At 41.6% G+C, this 6,028-nt stretch overlaps 1 protein-coding gene and 1 long non-coding RNA gene across 2 annotated transcripts in view; one reads left to right on the forward strand and one right to left on the reverse strand.

Moving 5' to 3' along the window:
• Positions 1-6,028, reverse strand: part of LOC123502283 — a 277,707-nt gene that overhangs the window by 92,539 nt on the left and 179,140 nt on the right. The gene's annotated exons all lie outside the window — the stretch shown is intronic.
• Positions 4,945-5,708, forward strand: LOC123502349. The gene is made up of 3 exons (XR_006673965.1): positions 4,945-5,107; positions 5,270-5,421; positions 5,677-5,708. It is a non-coding gene; the product is annotated as an uncharacterized LOC123502349 (long non-coding RNA).

The raw sequence follows: 6,028 nt of genomic DNA on the forward strand, positions 1-6,028 counted from the left end.
TCGCTACGATATCACTGTGTCCAATCGAGTTTAATTAATGGCATAACACGCATGTGATCAGGCTCCGCCACGCTCACTGATTCCCGCCATGCTCACTGGTTCCTTACCACGTGCCCAACCAGCGAGAATAGGCTCACGTGAACGCAAGCAGGAGGTGCTGCTGTCCTGTCACTTCAGTTCTCGCCACTCTTCTCTCATCACGTGGATCTCCAGTGTCTTGAGTCACTTCGTTATATTAATGAGGCGGCTGCGGGCAACGTCATGGGCTGACTAGGGAAGCTTCAAACTTTCCATCAGGGGTCTGTGGTAATGACCAAACTGGAGCGACTTTTCAAGGTGGAGCTGGTGACGTAGAATATTTTCATTTGGCAACTGATCACCACCACCACCACCACCACCACCACCACCACACCAACCCATTTCATCACCAGACACAACCGGGGTGGGGGAGAGAGGAAAATGTTGTGCTCGAAAGATATTTTTTTTTTTCTTTCTTTTTCTTTCCTTCCCTTTTCACCCTTTTCACTCACTCACTCCACTCCTCGTTGTCCCCACCACCAACCACCAAAGTTCATTTGGAAAAATTTGAAGGACCCGCCCAGAGTCATGGTTCTGGCCCAATTGCCGCGGGACCAGAGGAGCGGTGGAGGGGCGGGGTCGGGTTGCGGGTGTAACACTGTGTATGAATATTGTTTGTGTTTTAATTAAGGCGTGTACACACTTGTTGCATTTCCACGTATCGGATCACCGTTGCGTAGCAGTGTTGACAGGATAGTGCTTCACCGTTGCGTGTCAAAATATGACACAAAGTTACGCAACGGGTTCCATCCGCCATTTTTCGGTATTTTGGCGTCATCTCAAAGGAATGATACACAACCAAACCTTCGTGTGTGTGTGTGTGTGTGTGTGTGTGTGTGTGGGGGAGGGGGGATCGTCCAGTTGCATGTTCAGTGTTGTCGTGGACGGGCATGAATATTTGTTGCAATTTTGACCCCAATTGCAGACAAACACAAAATCAGTTGTGTGTATCCTTGTCACGTTTTGATACAGTTCCGTCACATGCTGGAATTTCAAGTCAGTCAACACAGTATTGTTTCATTACAAATATGTAGACACCCACCAACTCCGTCATTCATTTTTCCTTTTATTGATTGATGTTCATGAATAAAACTAAACGTCCCAGACAACTGCACATTTGCACTCATCTACGGTCAGGAACAAACTGAATGACACTGTTGCATCACTCAACGATGATACACCACGCGGATAGGCAAAATGGGTACAATCCCGTTAGTATTGTATCCGTGTTGGTGGGATGATGTCAGTGGCTGTGTATTGGTGGTGGTGGTGGTGGTATTTGGTGGTTTTGGGTGTGTTTGTTTTTTGCATCGTGAATATTGATTGATTGAGTGGCTGAAAGATTGACGGATTGATGGATAGATTACCTAATAGATTCACTGACTGACATTTTGGACTGACTGACTGACTGACTGATTTAAATGAATAAAATACTAACTAAATGACTGACTATCTGGCTGACTGACTATTTGGCTAACTGACTGAATGGGCAGATGCGGGAACTGGCAGTGGTTGTGGTGGTGTTGGTGGTGGGTGGTGGGTATTTATATGCTTGTGTGAAGATAGATGGATAAGCGGGTAATTTGATGGGTTGATAGATATGTAAATGGACAGTTGGGCAAATACAAACAGATAGATGGATAGGCAGGCAGATAGATAAGTCAATAAATTCGTATATAATTAATAATAGATGTGTATGTAGAAAGAAAAAGTCTATATTCCTCTACTTAGTGTCCTGTCACCCTGGTTTATTGTCAGAAATACTCGTATATCAGGCGGTAGAAATGGAGAATGAGAAAATAATACAGTCTGCCTTTTAAGCACCTTGTTTATTGCCTCGCTGGGTTGCCAACACTCGCTGTACAACAAGATACAATTTAATATTTCCTGCTTTGACAAATAACAAAAGCTGGACACGATAACGAAGAGGAAGATGTCACAATAACCAATAAATCGACATGTGGTATTTGTATATGTATAGTGTCTCATTGATAAGAGATTTAGTAACAGATAGTTATCATAAACATATATACATGCGTCCTGACTTCACAGATAAGTTCCGGCTACGGCAGTCTTCTAGGTGGTGGTGGTGAACACAGTTGTGGCGGTGGGCTATACTGACCCATGCACATCCACACCCAGAGACACACACAGCACACGCACAACAGACACACACACACACACACACACACTGACAGTGTTGCACATACACACACACACACACACACAAATACCGACAATTGTTGCAATATTACCGACAGTTTTCAAAGAGCACCAAGAGGCAATCAGTTTGAAAAACCGAAAGCCTTCACCACACTGCCTAATCTTCGTCTATTAAAGGTATTTATAAGGCTATTCACGTAATGTTAGGTTTTCTTTACATATGAGAGTGAAAACAGTACGCAAATATTTTTAAGTAATGGTATAAGGAGCCTTAAAAGAGCAAAACGTCTGTATTACCCTCTCATATTTGTTTCCTTCACTTACCCTCGGCCAAACATGTGTCACAAGGTAGCCACCAGTCTACTATTTAATTTAGTCTAGTCAAAATTTCTCTGTGTGGCTTAATTTTGGTTTGGTGAGATGATAAAGGCTATATATGGATCTCCCGCCGGTGTTGCCTCCAGGCCGCTTCCCCCTTCGGTCCCCTAGCCTACACCCTACACCCGCCCTCACCCACCCGTCACCAGCCAGTTGGGTCAAATACTTTTTTTCGAATATTTCCTGACGCTAATATTACGCTTCCATGGTATGTTTTTATGGTTTCTATAAATGTTTCGTTGTGTTTGAAGTGTGTTCCGCGCCTGTGCTGGGTAAATATGTGGTGTTTAGTGGTGTTTTATGGCGTATGTTAAAGGCTTTTTAACGCTCAAAATTTCCCACCTGGAATTTTGAGCTTTTTCATTTCAAGGTATAAGTGGGCCTTTATGGTAGCAAAAGTGCCTGTCCTCTTTAAGTGTGAAATCAATCTATTGAGTGAAATATGTGGACTTTGAAATGGTGTTTGGTGCTGTTGTAAAAGCTCTTATTTTCTTTATTTTATTTGCTCACGTTTCTGCTTCTCGGTCTAACACGCTGTAGAATGCCCTAAAAAGATAGCTCATTTTCCTGAAATGTGATAAATTTCGATAATTGAATATGGCTGGACTTTACAGGACTTTATAAGAGATTTATGGGTTAAAATGTTTTTGTACTTTTAACGTACTTAATTTAAACCTTTTAAAACCAGTTAAGCTGGAGATATTTTGATATTTTGAAAATTAGTTGAAGTATTTATCACGTCATAAAATAACAAGCATTTGGCCGTGGCTTCGTTTTTCTAAAAGTCATTTTGAACTAATAACTAGTAGTTTCTACGTGTTTTCATTGGGTTTCTAGGTTCAGGTGTATAGATAATTGTAGCAGAAAGAGGAAGAAACTTGAAATAAAGGAGGATAAAGAGGAAGAGGAGAAAGGGAAGAGGAAAAGGAACAGCAGGAAAGCCATAATACTTAAGTCACCCTCCATTTCCTGAATATTTTGTCTAATATCTAGTGTTTTGATGTGTTTCTAGGCTCAGACGCGTGGATGGAAGGAGTAGGAGGAAGACGAAGGAGTATCAATGGAGAAGGATGAAGAAAAAATGAGAAATAAAGGTGGAATAGGAGAAGAAGCCAAGGTGTAATATTTAGGTAAGTGTCCCTTTTAATCCTAAGGTTCTTTATAATGCATACTGTTGGTTTTGAGATAGATTTGGGGTATTTTAAGCTTGTTCATTAGTGTTGCAGGCTGTTTTGAGTGTTATAAGTATGCTTTGGGGTTCATTTTTTTTTTCAGTATATGTTAGATCTTTTAGGTATATTTTACGTATTTTGAGAGTGGATTGAGGTGTATGTGAGTATCAGCATGTTTGAGTGTGGTTTGGGAGAGCTTTGAGGGGTTGGTTGGTGTTCTGAGTGTGGTTTGGGTTTATTATGAATGTTATAAGTTGTGGGGGGGGTGTTAGTGGTCTTTTGGGTGTGTGTGGGGGTTATTTCAGTAAATATTGGGTGTTTCTAGTGATTTTGGAGATATTTTAACCTGTTCTGTGTTTTCTTAGTGTGTTTGGGATGTTATTGAGTTTTTTAAGAGGGTTTGGGTTTTTCAGTATGTTTTGAGGCTCTCAACAGGCTAGCTCAGTGTCAGTGGGCCCTTATAACAAGTGTCCTTCTGTTTTGGGTTAGTTTTGAGTGATTTAAGTTGTTTGTGTGTGTGTCAGTTGTGTATGGTGTGTTTTGTGGTGTGGTGTCAGTATTGGTGCATACTGTGTGCTTGTATTGAATTGTAAGTGCGTTTATTGGTACTATGAGGTTTTTCATGTTGGCAGTATCCAAGGGGATTTGACAAAGCTAGGTTCAATGATTTCAAATTGTTGACCAATATAGTAGGTTCAGCAGTGTTCCAAATTGATATGGACAGTAAACTGAACAATTGTTTTGGTATTTTGTAAGCACGATCGACAATTTGGAAGTGATCATTTAGTGAGTAGGTTTGTGTGTGGGTGGGGTTAATTCACAGTACATAAGCCGGAGGAACATTAAGATGAAAATAATGACAAATATTTAATGCGATTCGCAATGTATATAGAGGTGGATGAAATTGAGCAACCTTGCTTATTGTAGGTAACATTAATGAGGACCTTTGACTGTCTGTGTGGGAGTGTAAATTTTGTTGTTTGTCGGTTACTTGTATTTCAAGGAAACACGGAGAGCTAAGATGAACTGCATTGTGGTAACTTACTGCTAGGGTTTCTCTCTCTTAAAACACCATCTAGTCAATCTAAATTTACCTTACAATAGTCTAAACCATGAATAATAGTGATGTTATAATACAAAGCCAGCATTTCACTCAGAGTGGAATAGTGGCAGAGTTGCAGACGACCCCCGCACGGAAGTGCAACAACAATCAGTCAGTCAGTCAATCACTCAGTCAGTTCTTCCACAGTGCTGGCAGTGGCATACCTAAGCAGCGCATGTGGGACGGCATCAATGATTGCTGCAGTAACGGAGAGGTGAGGATAAGGCCTTGCTTTTGTCAGTATCTCACACAAGGCTTAACTCATGCCCTGAACTCCTTTGTTTCATATAAAAGTTGCAGATTTTCTTACATTGTATACAGTACAATACAAAATCACAACTTGACAGTACTGAAGCAAATGCCTTTCTTGTGGCAGGATGAGTTTGTGCAGCTGTGTGGCATTGAGGAGTGCCGGGAGAAGAATGTAGGGTGTGTGTGAGTCTGTTTACATCAACACTCGAGAGTCATACTACTGCCAGTGCCGGCCATGCAGGGTACAGACTCGTGTCAGAAAGTTCAAGTGTGAAGGTGAGGCTTCCCTGAACTGTCAATGTCACTCTACGGTCTGTCTTCTTAAACTTATCAGTCCTTCACCCCTTCATTTAGCAGCAGCCTAAAGAAGTTAGTGTTATTCAATCTTGCCATATGCATTTGTCATGAGTACTGATATATTTTTTGTAGTTTTCCTCAATGTATTGTTGAATGTGTTCCTGGAATGCGTGTAAATCTATCCTCAAGTTGTAATAAATCTGTGTTTCTGAGAGTGTAATTCTCCACCCTCAGACGTTGACGAGTGCGTGGAGTCGCCCAGATCTTCTCCTGTGGACCATCCCCTCAGCAGTGTTCGATCCGCCCAGCAGCAGCAACGGTCATGAGAAGGCGGTCATTGAAGTGTCAAGTCCCCAAGCTGGCACGGTGGTGGGTGTTGTGTTAGGCTCCCTTAGGGTTCTTTCCCTAGCTGTTGGGGTAAGTCAAATAGTTTTTCACTTCTTTATACTGTGGGTTCTTGCTCTGGATGTGTTGTGGCTGTGCTGTGGCAAAGATGGCGTAATTAAGCAGTGGGTGAGATTCTTCAAACTTTAAACTATTCCAAATTGTTCTTGACACACTGAGAATATTCCATTACTACAAAGTT

The sequence above is a fragment of the Portunus trituberculatus genome, chromosome 11 (genome assembly GCF_017591435.1).
Source record: "Portunus trituberculatus isolate SZX2019 chromosome 11, ASM1759143v1, whole genome shotgun sequence".
Lineage (NCBI taxonomy): Eukaryota > Metazoa > Arthropoda > Malacostraca > Decapoda > Portunidae > Portunus > Portunus trituberculatus.